The following is a 15,640-nucleotide window of genomic DNA, read 5'->3' on the forward strand; positions in this document are numbered from 1 at the left end:
ACAATCAGAAAAATTTCAAGGAAATAGATGAAACCAGAAAAATTATATTGAGCATGGTAACTCAGATCCAGAAAGGTAAACACCTCATGTTCTTTGTCATCTGTAGTTTTTAGCTCCAAGTCTTCAGGCATGATTTTTACTGTTATCACATAGAGTAACAATAAAAATTGAGAGAGTATAAAGGGACTGTGGTGGTTTGAATGTGCCTGGCTCAGGGAGTGGTACTATTAGGAGGTGTGCCCTTGTTGTAGGAAGTGTGTCATTGTGGTTGTGGGTTTTATACCCTGATCCTAGCTCCCTGGAAGCCAGTCTTCTCCTGTTTGCCTTCAGAACAAGATATAGAACTCTCAGGTCCTTCTACACCAGGCTCTCACCTTGATGATAATAGACTGACCCTCTGAACTGGTAAGTCAGCCTCAATTCAATGTTCTCTTTATAAGAGTTGCCTTGGTCGTTGTGTCTGTTTACAACAGTAAAACCCTAAGTAAGACAGAAGTTGGTATCAGAGACTGGAGTAGTGCTGTGATAGGCCTGACCATGCTTTTGTTTGGAAGAATGTGCATTTTGGGACTTTGGATTTGGAAAACAGTGGCATGCTTTATGTGGGGACTTAATTGGCCATCCTAGTGGGAATGTGGAAGACCTTGTTGCTGAGAGTGATTTCAACTGTGCAGACAGAGCCTAAGAGATTTGGGTGGAGAAGAATTTCAGTATGTGTCCTAGAGACTGTTTCTGTGGTATTTTGGCAAAGATGTGGCTACTTGTTGCCCTTGTCTGAAGAGTCCAGCTGAGGATAAGGTTGAAGAAATATGAACTGATTGCATTGATTAAAGAAGTCCCAAAAAAGCCCAGCAGAGACTTTATCTCTGGTTAATCCTCGTGAAGAGCATTTTGAACAAGTGTAGCAAGCTTAGAAAGGAAAAATGTGAAATAAGTGGTTGGAGTATTAAGGTGCACTAGGAAGTGAAATGGAGCTGAATCCTGTGGTCCAAGTGATATTAGACTGAATCAAGGGATTGTTGCCCTTGGGGCAAGATCCCAACCAGCTAAGCAAGTTCCAAGTAGAGAAAAATCTTAGTCCAGGAGAGATGGACCATACCTCTAATCCCAGTGCTCAGGAGTCAGGCATGCAGATCTCTGAGTTCCAAATCAGTCTGCAGACCAAGTTCTAGGACATCCAACCTTAAGCAGTGAAGGAGTTGGAAAACAGAAAGCTAGTGATAATGTGAAATAACAAGGGGGACGTGTTCTAGCCCCAGCAATTAGCAGAACCTGACAGTTTTCTCTGAACCACTGGTTTCCTAGCATAAACATTTGGCTGGTGTAGTAGCAGTTAAATGGGACCAGGGAATGTAATATGACAGATTGTATATTCTTGGCCCAGGGAATGTCACTATTAGGAGTTGTGGTCTTACTGGAGTAGGTGTGTCACTATGGGTGTGGCCTTGTTGGAGGAAATGTGTCATTATGGATATGGGCTTATAATCTTACTGTCTGAGAAGGGTTACAGATTGATCATCCTTTGGGCAAGGCTCTGTTCCACCATCTTGCCTTCCAATTTCCTGAGTCCACATTTGAAAAGCATCTTCCCAGAAGATTAGCCTTTGTTGTTGTTGTTCCAGACCTTTTCCAGACGCTGTAAACTCCTTTTCCAATGCTTCCTACTCCTTGGAGTTTCTCAGATTCCTGAGAGCACCGGCATCAGGTGCTTTATGTATTTTCTTTGTAAAAGACAACACACACATACACACACACACACACACACACACACACACACAACACACACCAATATAACCATCTAAATAAAAAAAACACACAAAATTATAGAGTCCATTTTTTTCTGCTCAACTACTTCTAAGTACAAGGTCTACCCAAGAGAGTGGGTACCTGTGTCACTGTACTTTGGAGAAAACTTATTGAGAGTGGCACTTTGTCTTTCTCTGTCCTGAGATTGGTCTTGCTTTAACTTGTGTGTGTCTTGTGGATGTAGTTCCTGTGTACAGCAGCTCTGTTGTGTCTGGAAAACACTATTTTCTTTGTGTATTCCATCATCTCTGGCTCTTACAGTCATTCTAACTCCACATCCTCATGGATCCCTGAGTGTGTGATAAAGGCATCCCATTTAGGATTGAATGCTCCAAGGTCTCTCCCTCCCTGCACATTGTACACCCATGGGCTTGTGTTAATTACAATCTGCTGCAAGCAGCATCTCTGATGTGGGATGGGCAAGGCACTGATTTATGGGTACAGTAACATGTGATTAGGAGTCCTTTTGCTGCTGTGTTCCTTTCATAGAGTAGTAGTACTGGGTTTGCCCTTAGGGTTCCTGACCCCTCAAGTCTCAGGTCTCAGCCTCTCACAGTGTCTGGTATGGGTTTTATCTCATGGTGTGGGCCTTGTCCAATAAAAAAGTAAATCAGTTGATTACTCCCATAGACACTTGTGTCTCTCTTGCACCAAGATGGCTTATAGGCAGGTTGCTATTGTCATTCCAGGGTCTGTAGCTGGGTGTGAATATTGATGAATTTTCTTGGTGTGAATATTGATGAGATTCTTTTAGAAAGAGCCACTCAGAAACGTGGAGAACTGCAAACTAAACTGAAGACAGAAAAACCTTCAGGAGCTGATGATTCTCCATCAGGAACAGGAAGTTCTTCTTCAGTGCGGATCAAAACCTTCTCTGAGGTCCTGGCTGAAAAGAAACATCGGCAGCAGGAAATGGAAAGACAAAAATCCAAAAAGGATCCCCGTTGCCTCGAGCTAAGAGAAGATGCTGAGGTGAAAAAGACAGCGAATCTGCCAACTGTTGCTGTTAGCAGAGGACAACCAGAGGAGCCTGCAGGAAGAGCCAGGTCTATGCAGGAAGTGCGCGTTAAGACGCTAGAGGAGATTAAACTGGAGAAGCCCCTGAGGATGCAGCAAAGCTCTGAGAGTAGTGGCAACTCCTGACCTCAAGCTGAGGCTGCCCCAAGGCCGAAGAGGCTTCTCCGCATCCCCAAGAGAGCAGGTGCAAAAGAAGAGAAAAAACTTGAACTTGAAGACAGTGGTGATGCTCCTTCCCAGAACAGTGTGTCCAAGACGGAGGCTGTTGAGACTTCAGATGAGACCGTAAGTGACCCCACAAAACTTCCAGCCAACAGATGTGACACTGCTGAAGAGAAACACACAGAGAGACAGCAGGAGAGAGGAAGGTCACAAAAGGAGAAACCAGCCTTGTCATCTGAGCGTGGAGATGAGGCTTCTTGCTCTACCCGAGTGGTGGGGAAGCGGGTGCTCACTCCTGTATCCGGCATCACTAGGCACCTGGCAAAACGGCTCCACATGGAGTCATCCCAGAGAGGGGAGGTAGGAACCTCAGGAATCGGAGACTCAATACTGGATGTGAAATGTGCAGCACAGACTTTGGAGAAAAAGAGTAAAGCCAACCCCAAAGTAAATGTGAAGCCATCTGTGGTCGAGGTTGTATCACTTCCCAAATTGTCTCCCAAATGTGAGGCTGTGGAGGTGCACTCTGCCCCCATCACAGAGGTGAAGCCCTTCAGCAGCGCCCTGCAGGGAAGCCCCACCAAGAAAGCAGCTGTGGCTGTCCTCCAACTCTTCTCTGAGGATAAATCAATCACCATGTCTGAGATGGAAAAAACGAAAGACAGTTCTGTGCTGTTTTCAGCCCAAGCTTCTTCAGAACCCTTGCTCCAGAAGGATCTGGCCCTTCCTCAGCCCAGATGGCAACACATCCATTCTGCCTCAGCTCTGCCCTGACGGGAAAGCCTCTACTCTGTGGAAGATGATTTTGAAAAACTAATATGGGAAATTTCAGGGGGTGAATTAGAAGCTGGGATAGACTTGGATCCTCGGAAAGATGAAGATGACCTTCTGCTTGAGCTCTCAGAGATGATTGACAGTTTAAGCTGAAAGGGATAATGAGGACACTTTAAAAAGTGTACCTGTAAAGTACCTGTGTGTATCCTGGATTCCCTAGGGTTGGATCTTTTATATCCCTTGATAAATAACTGTTTTGTCCATTTGATACCAATGTTCAGCGTCTTTGAGAAGAAAGTTCTGTAATGCCCTTCTCTCCACATGAGACTGAGCCCCAAATGAAACGGTGCCCGTGTACTCAGTGGTCCTTGAAGTTTTTGTCAGTGTGGGCTAGCTTCCCCTGCTGTATTTATTTATGAATTGTCTTAAGTTTATCAGCGTTTACAATGAAGACAGCTGCTAACCTTTGTGGACCAAATGTCATGCTGCCACTAAACAAAAGACTCATGCTAGGAGGGAAAAAAACCTCAAGCTGGCAGTATTGATTGACAGACTATCAGTACACTGGACTGGACTGTCATAGGGATGGCAAGATGCTCTGAGAGGTATTGGATACCTCCAATTTCTTCATTTCTGGATTGAGTTCTCATTTCTAAATGTTGATCTTCTTCGTATAACCTCAAGGTTTAGACTTGTGAAGGAACAAGTCTGATGAGGATAATAGTATTGACATGAGACACTACTGAATTGGAAGAAGGAACGAGAAGAGCTTTTCATTGTGACACATTCTGTAGATGACCACTTGATTTCTCAAAGGGAAATCCTGGATCTCCTGTCATGTTGGCTCCTAAGGAACTGCTGTTGTAAGTGGCTCATCAAGAGTTGAAGTTCATGTAGCCTTGTAGGGAATATGGAAATGGAAGAAAGCCATGGGACAGCCAGTTCAGATTGGGAAGATTTGGATGATTCTGCACATGCAAAAATGACTTGAAGTTTCTGGATAGACACTTGTACCAATCTATCTTCAGCTGACTGAATGTTGTATGATAGCCCTTCTCCAAAGCAGAGGTGGAAGGTTCTAAACATTTTATAAACACATTTCCTTTGTTAAACTGGCCTATAGACTGTAAGTCTCTTTTGTATATAACCTCTATTCTTTTACTTTAAATAAAAACATCTATTCATATTTAATGCCATGTATTTGTTAATGATTTGTGTTTAAAATTATTTGAATCATTTGCCATTAATGAAAGAGAAATACTTAAAAGTGTATTAAATAAAACTGATAAAGGAAAAAAAGTCTTTGGCCATCTGTGTTTCATTGTTTTATTATTCTCTGTTTAGTTTTATACTCATTTTTAGTCAGGTTATATACTTGATTTTTTTTTTTTACTTATTCTATCCTAGATACTAACTTTATGTAAGATGTGTAATTAAGATTTCCCCCTCTTCTTCCGGCTTCTGCTTTGTTCAAATGGTGTCTCTTGCTGTACAGAAACTTTTAAGCTCCATGAAGTTCTGTTTATTAATTGTCCTTAATGGCTGCATTATTGGGGTCCTTGAAATCACTTCTCTTTTTGTAAAATCTTCCCCTTAAAATATAAACAGAGTCTTCTACAAAATCCAGGGATCAAGTGTGTTTTGATGGCATCAGACAAAGCACCATGGAAATTTTTTAATAAATTAAAAGTTTGTTCTATTTAAAAAGTATATTTTAAAACAGACTATTTGAGCCAAACTAAACTAAATTTTCTTTTCTCAGAACTACCTTCTGGGGTGTTAGACTTCCATATTGTTGAGGTTGTTAGAGGACCATATCTAAGAACCAAGGTGGTAGGAATGTAGGCAGGAGTGTTGGGTCAGAAGCACTGTGCTCTACAATTCCTGTGGATGTGGAGTCATTGATGCTTTACAGAAGCATCAGAAAAGATTCCCTTGTCCACAGAAATACCAAGCCTAGGAGGAATAGCCTATGAGTTGGGTAATATGATCAATATCCCACAAGATGAAGGCAGGCAGGAGTCTTAGGGCTCAAGCAATACCAGAATATATTGGGACTCATATAATAATGTTTAGAGCTTGTGGCATTAGGTTTGGGGAGGCCTGGCTTATCATTAAGCTAGATGCAAAGTATATAATGGAATCAACAAATCCTTTTGGGCCAGTTTCTAACCCAGTCAAGGCTGGGAGATGTTCTGTTCTTTTGGACTTTGTCAAATGCTTTCTGAGGTGTCTTCCTTTGGAGCTTGGGTCAGTCAGTGGGTTGAGTTTTTAATTAAGTGGCCCACCTCTTGATTTATGTTTGGTTTCTTACAGCAAACCTCTGGCCATTTCTATGTCCTGGAAGTTGATCAGATTTTCAGGTGTGTTTCTGGGAGGATAGGCTCTTGGGTTCCTGACCCTACTCTTTGCTGGCTTTGCTCCTGTGCTAACAGCATCCCTGTGACACGTGGGAGTCTGCCTGCCTTCGGGTTGTTCAACCTGTGCAGATATGTCACATGCAGCCCCAGGCACTGAGACTAGTGGAAAATGTACAGGCTGGGGCATTGTGGTTAGAGACTAGAAGTTCTTGGCCTGTAAAGAGACACTGTGTAGAGGGGCTTCAGAATAGAAAAAAAACAAGACAAGACAAAACAAGACAAGGCAAGCAAGCAAGCAAGCAAGCAAGCAAGCAAGCAAGCAATCAAATAAAAACAAGCATTAGAATGGAAGTTGTAGAGATGGTGACGCCTTTGTCTTAGCGTCAGCAAACCTTGTGCTAATGGTGCCTGTGCATAGAGCTCAGACCTCCACATCCAGCACTTGGGATTCAGTCTTAGCTGCTGCCCGAGAATGCATCACCCTTCCTATCTGCCCTCATCTGAGTGCCTGTCTCCTGCTCTTGCTGATTCTCATTTCTAAAGATCTGCCCAGTGTCAGCCCTCCACCAGCCATGTACACTGCTTCCCTGGACCCCAGCAGGTTCCACTGTTGACCATTGCCCCTCTCAACCCCCTCTCCACCACTTTCACAAATACACCTGGCTCCTGGTGCCCTCTGTATCAATCCTGATTCCGTTTCCATTGCTCCAACTATCTTGCATATCCCTATGACCTCCTGCTGTGCGGTCACTCAGTTTAATGGGGGCAATAATCACAGTGCCATATGGAAGACACCTTAACTAATGTTGGGAACAATGGATTTGGGAGGCCACACCCAGCAATGTCTGAATCACACCCAGTGTTATGTGGGAGTCTAGCTTGAAATGTACAGGTTCCACAGTGGAGGCAGAGAGGGTAGTTCTAGGGACAATGAGACACACTGCAATGTCAGGCTTCTCTGAGGCCAAGAGATAACCAGTGAGTTCTGACAATAACCTTTTCTTTGACATCTTGTCTAAAGTGCCTGAGACAAAAAAATAGAAGATTTGTGGCTCATTCTGAGGTACCATCTTGCACAAGACCATGGGTAGCCAGTGAGCAGAGCATGGTACCCAAACGGCCCCTGGTACACTTTTATTCTTATTATTTCTTATGTTTGTAAGCTTTCTGTGGCTCAGACTTTCAGAATGCTCTTTACCATGCTCTGGGCAGTGTGGCAAAGTGGGGAGAGCATTGGGCTATGAGCCTGAGACCCTTTCTTAGCCCTACATAGGCAATTATGAGTTTTGAGTCTTTGGCAATTTACCCAACTCTCTGAAGTTTGCCTCTGCACTTGTCAAGTTACAATGAAATCTAATTTTGTTCTTATGTTACAAGCTGGCATAGTAGACAGATATAACATACCAAAATGTTTTATATATGGCCGTGTAAGAGGGAGAGTCAACTGATTTGTGCCACAGATGACTCTCTCTCACTCGCTATGAGATGCCTGTTATCCAGTGGCCATTAGTAGGTTTCCTGTTCTTCCCATGAAGCCTTCATTTCTCAGTCCAGTACCTCAAGAAATGAAAATGTGAAGCAGCATAGTTACACTATTTATTAAAGTGGTTCTGCACTGAAAATTCTGACACTGTGCTCAACATGGCACTAATAAGTTTTTCTGCTTTGAGTAGTACTTCTTAGACATGCGCTAAGGGAACATAGTTAAGGAAAACCCAGTAAAAAGAAATCATAAAGGGGAAGGATCATAAACCACTGGTGTGGCCTACTGCTGTCCTTGGGCTGAATTTGACAGCAAGGATTCTAGTTTAGAATTTGACACTAGGATTCTCATAATATAACCTTGTTCCTATGAATGGAATATTAAAAGGCACACAGCCATGCATCTAATCATCTGGGTAAGCAAGAGAGCAGAAGAACTAGAGAAGAGCCTCCATCTTCATTTCCAAGCAACACAGGAGCAAGGGGGGGGGGGGGGGGGTAGACACCACCCTGCTGGCACTGAGTGATCTCTCCTGAAAGTTGGCCATGAACCTTTGGCTAAAATTCTGCAACATTAACGAGTCAGTGGCCTGGCATGGACATCAAACTGAGACAATGAACTATTTTCTAGACTAGGGCTTGGTGGCTTTCGAGGTATGGAGATATTGATAACAAGTGAATATCAATATAATTTACCTAGCAAACATATTTCTCATAATCTTTTTAAAAAAATTTTCTCAGAAAGTCATCAGACTATCTCCAGTCATCAGTGGCACACCAGAGAAGACAAGAGGATTAGAAGAAAAGAGGCAATGAATAGAAGAACTGAAGGAGTGCTGTTGAGGATCCTGAACTCCCTTGTCTCAGGATGCCCTTCTACTTGGACACCTTTTTCTCCTCAGAGATATATAGTTCCTTGGTGTACTGGCTGATTTTATGTCAACTTGACACAAGCTGGAGTTGTCACAGAGAAAGGAGCTTCAGTGGAGGAAATGCTTCCATGAGATCCATCTGTAAGGCATTGTCTCACCTAGTGATCAATGTGGAAGGACTCATTGTGTGTGATGCCATTCCTGGGCTGGTAGTCTTGAGTTCTATAAGAAAGCAGGCTGAGCAAACCAGGGGAAGCAAGCCAGTAAGGAATACCCCTCCATGGCCTCTGCATCAGCTCCTGCTCCCTGATCTGCTTGAGTTCCAGTCCTGACTTCCTTTGGTGATGAACAGCAATGTGGAAAGTGTAAGCTGAATAAATCCTTTGCTTCCTAACTTGCTTCTTGGTCATGTTGTTTGTGAAGGAATAGTAACCCCTACTAAGACAAATTGGTACCAGGATAGTGGGGTATTCCTGTGACAACCTGATCATGTTTTGGGGAGGACTGTGGAAGGACTTTGGAAATTTGGGCTAGAAAAGCCATCCAGTGTTAAGAGTTCTGTGGCATGTTGTATAGGAGCTTGAAGATAATGTTGAGAGTACTGCAAATTATGGAGGCCTGGCTTGTGAAATTTCAGAGGAAATACTAAAGACTCTTACCAGTGCCATTGCTGTTTTGATTGTGAAGATTCTGTGGTTTTGGTTAGCTGGAGCTGAAGAATCAGCTGTAAACACAAGAGATCAGAACTACTAAAGCAAAACATTTGTGTTACTGGGACTATTGATGCTGCTTAGCTGGAGCTAAGAAATTAGCACTGATTACGAAGAGATCAGGATCACTGAGGCGAAATCTTCTGTGAAGTGTTTTCTGAGAGCACAGAGGCTGTGTTCCAGAGATAGCCAAGGTTGTACCATGTGCTGTGGTTGGACTTGGTGATGTGTAAGAGTCACCCAGATGGAACTGGTTTTGAAGGCATGAAGGAGGGGTCATGAAGACCAGCTGAGACTCGACACTGTGAGAGGCTGCTGAAGGCCATTGGTTAAGAAGGTGCAACCTCAGTTGCAATTGATGGCCTAGGACTGAATGAGTCATGCAAAAGAGTTGAGTCTTGGCACCATGAAGAGAACAGATGAGAGATTATTGATGAAGCCTAGTTATAGTGGAAGACAGCAGTGTTTTGGAGATGCCAGTACCATGAGATGACCACCAAGAATAGCAGCAGCAGGGGCATAAAGGCAGCTGGAGCTTAGAAGACAAGGTGTGTGGTATAAAGGACAGGCCTGGAGAAGTGACCCAAGTCCTTGGAGAAGCCCAGAAAATCGTGAGTTGTATCCCAGTCATTGGACGGTTGGAGTTTGATTTTGGTTTTGATTGTGACTGTGTCTGATATTTTCCCTCTTGAAGAAAGAAAGTATTTTAGTGGAGCCCACATTTAAGAGACTTTTAATTGTAAAAAGACTTTGAATTTTAAAAGAGATTGGATATTTAAGAGATTAAATTTTTAATAATAAGTCTAATTGTATCCTTTCTCACAATAAAAGGCAAAAGCTTCCACTGGGGAAGCACTGGAGAAAGCAAGAAGTAAACCTTCTATGTACTTTATCTAGGCCCTTCTTCAAAGAAAGAAAGTTATCCTTTCATTCAAGGGGTTCTAAGTCTGGAAACTGGCTCAAGCCTGGAAATGGATTTCTAGGCCAAGATTCTCCTTTGCCATGATCAATGATCATCAAGGTAGGAGCACAGCAGTGTCCAAACAAAGCCTGACACAGGGAGAGCTGAGAATTTGAGAAATTGTTGACCCCACAACAAAAGAAAGGCTTAAAGAAAGCCCAAGAGAAGGACCACACAATGTGAGATTTTCCAGAGGACACCAGAATATTTCAGGGTCACAATATCAAAGCTACACTTCACAGGACACTAAGGAAGAGGAAGTGAAGAAAAAAAATTCCTTCCCTGGGTTTAATGAACTGCTGCTCTTATTAACACGGCTTTGTGCTAGTCTGTGAGATGAATTACCAGCCAGTCATTCTGTGTCAACACTTAAGCCTTTCTTTGGCTTTGTTTTGCTTTGCTTTCTTTCCATTGCTTTCAATAAAGTTTTACACCATTTGCTTGTTTGTTTGTGTGTGTGTTTTGTTTTGTGTGGCAGGGAGTTAGAATAGATTTTTGTTCTAAAGGGAGGCTGTGCATGAGCTTTCCAATTGAAAGGGATCCAAGACTTGAGAGAGAAGTCAGGAGGGATGCAGGGATGCTGGGTAGGAACGGGAGAAAACAAGGAAAGCTGGGCTGTTTACAGTGGGCAGATGGGGTAGGTGGCTAAAGATACAAGCAGCTGAAATATCACCTGAATAAAAATGTGTATAAGGCCATCTTATATGTTCAGAGAGAATTATATTTATTTAAATATATAAACACACACCAAAATATACAAGTTAAAATATATACATATATGTGTGTGTGTGTTCATATATTAAGTATATAAGAACTATCAATGAAAGATGGCCTGGGGTTCAGATAGCGATTGTTTAAGTGGGGAAGGTTTGTAGTAAGGAAAATTATTTTTTAATCTTAAATATCATAATTTTAAAGCAAGTTTTAAAAAAGTTAAATTAATAAAATTTAATCCATCATCATAGGTACTTTGTAATTGTTTATTATTTAGACTTAATTTCTAATTATTACATGAACAGAATAATGTTCTGACATATTGACTTCATTAATTTTTAGCCAGTGGTTTACTCTATTGTAAACAAATTAGTCATCACAAGTTCTGAATCAAAACCATTTTATTTTTCTATAAAACTAGAAGAACAGAGATGCATATTTTTCTTACATATACTATTATTGTGTAATGTAACACAACATGATTGTATGCAAACCTTAAGATGTCCTTGTAAACATGATTCTTAAATTGAAAACAGATTTTTCACACAATAATTTCTGATTATGATTTTTCTTTCCCCATCATATGTTTTGTGTGGGCCTTTCTCTGCAGTTGTGTTCACCCTTGATAGTGCATCAGGAAGCTGTATCACTTCCAGGATCCTTATCTCTTTTCAGCTAACTTTTGAGACAGAGATGGTCTTAGTCAAGTTCTACTGCAGTGAAGGGAAACCAAGCTCATAGAAATTCTTACAGAAGAAAATGTATATGGTACTAGCTTTTATTTCAGAGATTTAGTTCATTATTGCTATGCAGGCAGACATGGTCCTGGAGAGGGAGTTCATTTTGGATATATTGCCTGCCAGAGTCTCTCTGTGGTCTCCTTGTCTTACCAATCCCTGGACTAAAACTCCTGTCACTATGCCTAGCTTTCTAAGTGGGTGCAAGGGATCTGAATTCAGGGATTCATGCTTGTACATTCTGATCCAACACTGTACACTGCATCTTTGTGTGAATTGTTCCAGCCTGTAGTTGTGCATTGGCTTTTAGCAGCATGTTGGTTGCTATGAACTGAACCATCAGTGCCTTGCCTGGTAGATGAGTGTCTTCCTAGTTGAGGGTGTTATGAGAAGCATCATATTGCAGAGACTTAGATTTGTCTCTGAATCACTGATGAACACTTTTTTTTTCATGTTATATAACCTTGAAGCTCAGGGTAGAATTTTGGAGAGATATTCAGTGCCTGTGTTTTTATGAATGAGTAAGTGTGTGTGTGTATGTGGTGTGTGTTACATGTGTGTTTTGCATGTCCATGTTTTGGCAACAGTAATAAAGTTGGCACCACACTAGATGAGACACATGATTTTCACCTGCATTGTCCTAGTTCCATCTACTCCAAATGTAGGTATTTTGGTGAATGTAAACTGTTTTGTGTACTTTTGATATAATGTCTCACATGGATTCCATATTTCCTAGTATCACGTAAGAAGTCCTTTTCATGTTATCTTCTTGCTGTTGCATTTGGTGTCTCCTGTGGTATGTCTCTGCATGTTTTCTTCCTCCTCTTTTCATCTCTTCAGAAAGGTCTTGTGTGTGTGTGTGTTTGTGCGTCTGTGTGTCTCTTCTTGTTTGTACCTGTGTTGCTCTGTGTGCATTTGGATTTGTTAATGGAGCAGTCCATCCTAGTGCACTGGGTGAGAAGTTTGATACTCATCATTGATAAGCACTTTCTATCTTTTCTCAATTTGACTACATTTGTGTGTGCATATGTTTTTTGGATTGATAAGTATTTCCAAGTGAATAGAACCTTTGCTACTTTTAATGGACATGTTCCCTTCACTGCTCTTCTACTTGGTCTCGAATTGGTTGTCATCACCTTTCCATTTTAAAGTTTTCCTGCAAATTTTATCTCTTTTTTCATGGCTTCTATGAGAGCTCTGGCTATGACATAAAGTTCACTGTAGTACACATGGACTGCCTTAGGTGGGAGCTGAGACTCAGGACAAAAAATTGTCATCCAGAATAAGTCTGACAGAAACTATTGTTGTGCTATGAAGACATTAGTCAAGACCAGACAAGGGAGGAGTCCTTATCTTCATAGCCTAACATAGTCTCACCACCTGGGAATTGAGCTCAGTGGCTATGCACTACTCACACTCACTGTCCTAGCCCTGAGGTTTGACTGAGTGCAGCTCTTTGGAGCCTGACTCAGGCACCTGGAGTTTCTGACAAACAATAATCTTTCCTTAGGGTTATTGGTGTTGAGGGCACTCATCGACCATGAGCCAAATGCCTGGGGCCTGGTAGATCTGGAAACCTGGTGCCTTGACAGCAGTTATTCTAGCTATACCACTGTCTTATATAGAGATGCCTGCTTCAAAGACTGCATCAGCAAACTGAATTTCTCACTCATTTTCCTGAGTGTACATCTTTGTTTCTTCAAGTGGGCACAGTTGTTTTGGAAGAGTTAGTCACATGTTGCTACCATGTTTCTGAACTCAGCAAGAAATCTGAAAGTCAAAAGTCCTGAATAACAAAGAATTGGAAGAATCTCAAAGGCTGTGTGTATAATATAAAAATTAAATACTTGCTGGGTTGGAAAAGGTACAATGCAGCTACATAGACAATAATATACATGGGGATCTAATGAAACCTCCAAATTGCCAATTGCATCTTCTTCTGAAGGATATCATATTTACATTTTTCACATAGTATCCAGGCTAGAAGACCTTGCAAAGCTTAGGTATGCATGCTTACTGGTGAATGTCACCTGCTATACTAAAGGACCTACTTCTTCTACCACTACAATCATTGAATTCTTTCAATGGGGGACACTGATGCATTTTCATGCTTTTTGAATAATGACCATCAGTCAACCATCATTACCCTCTTTTGATCCTGTTTCAGGGCATAAACAGACACAGAGAATATCTTCATGTCCTATGCCGGAGCACTCCTTGGAGGGTCTTCCAGGAGGTAGCTTCCTGCTTAATATTAGGACAGTATTCTACAGTTACAGCACAAAGGATTCTGGAGCATCTACTGCCTGGATAATGCCCCATAGACACCATATATAGATGGACATGTTGCCTGACTATGTTTTCTGCAATTTAGTACATTCAAAAATATTTTAGTGACCATGAAAGACTGAGACAGTTCTAAGTAGAACAAACATGGTATTCATGAAGCTTTTGTTTTCGAATTAGTCTTTTATAGATAAGTCTGAGAATTCAAATATTAACATGAAGCATGAACAACTAAGTTAAAACCATGTACATACTACTTTCTCTATTTTAACTTAAACATACTTGATTGTTTCTAAGATATGAAAATAAAGACCTGTTTCTCATATATATACAGGAGCAATAACAAAGCAAAGCACTAATAGTAATGGATTCTGAGGTGTACTTTCCTGTGTGTGAGCTTGCATGGTCTGTTGGATACTCTGATGAAAGCTGTTTCACAGTTGTGTCTGGTAGGGCAGTTGAGAGTCACTGGATTTTGCTCTTTGAGTGCCATTTTCTCAGTCCTGTATGCATCAATCCCTCTCAATATGATTGAAAGACATGATAACTCCTTTCCCTAGGCTCCGAAGGTTTTTTTACATTCTGTGTTATGATGAGTACACAGGTGATGCTTCTCTTAGAGGCTACAACCCTACTTCTTGCTCCTTTAAAGTCAAACATGGTAGTCAAAGTACACCACAGTTTTCATGAGCTTTATGCAATATCGTGATAGAAAAAAACATGGTTATTGAAGCCTGCAGACTAGATCCCCCATATATTGTAAGACGGATCATTTCTGAAACCTAAAAACTGACCTATAAGTTTTCGTTCTCTCTACTTCTCTCTCTCTCTCTCTCTCTCTCTCTCTCTCTCTCTCTCTCTCTCTCCCTCTCCTCTCTCTGTGTGTGTATGTGTTTGTGTGTGTATGTCTATGTCCAGGTGTGTGTGTTCACATGTGTTCAGAAGCACTTGAACATATTTACTATTGTGTGAGTAAGACAGGTCTGTCACCTGGGTTCCTCTGTCAGTCTTTACATTATTATTATTATTATTATTGTCATTATTATTATTTACAAAGTCTCTCCTAGATATTGGAGCATTTTCATTAGGTTAGTATGTCTGAACAAAAGCATGAGGGATCTGTTTCCATGTCCCTGGTTTTCAGATTATAGGCAGACCAATGTGTCATAACTCTGTTTACTGTGGTTTTAGGGGATCTGAATTATGGATCTTGTGCTTGTTTTACAAGCCTTTTGGCTGAGGATTTTTTCCTTTGCTGTAAGATGGAGTTTAGTATTGGAAGCAGATTTTCTTGTTAGAAACACATCACATTTGCCTAGAGCTTATTTAGTATAGAGAGAAGATTGGCCATGGATCCTAAGTGATTAATTCCCTTATACAGCTCTGTACAATAAAAATTAACAATGGGTGTGAAATTGTGAGCTCTGTGGTGTCAAGTCTTTAGAAGTCATGAGAAGCTGCAACCTTATGAAACTCATGCAAAAAGAAATATGCTCCCATACATCCTTGATATGCATACATAGACATATGCATGTCCCCACCCACCCACATATTGTTATGGCTAATATTCTAGGAAATGTGAGAAGCTGGCCAAAATATTTCTATTTGGACTTGTGTCAAGATGTAAATGAAGGATTTGCTGTTTGAAGGGAGTGGGAAAGTGACCATGTCTTGTCCTGAGCAAAAGGTCCATAGTGGATGGAACTCATATCAATGGAGTTGTTGAGTTTTGTGTTAGGTCATATTTGGAAGGCATACC

The 15,640-nt window shown here is 41.3% G+C and overlaps 1 pseudogene; it reads left to right on the plus strand.

The window, feature by feature from the left end:
• The first annotated feature begins 2,520 nt into the window (after positions 1 to 2,520).
• Positions 2,521 to 3,938, plus strand: LOC114633434 (annotated as a pseudogene).
• Positions 3,939 to 15,640: the final 11,702 nt, after the last annotated feature.

Source organism: Grammomys surdaster, unplaced genomic scaffold (assembly GCF_004785775.1).
Source record: "Grammomys surdaster isolate TR1022 unplaced genomic scaffold, NIH_TR_1.0 655, whole genome shotgun sequence".
Taxonomy (NCBI): Eukaryota; Metazoa; Chordata; class Mammalia; order Rodentia; family Muridae; genus Grammomys; species Grammomys surdaster.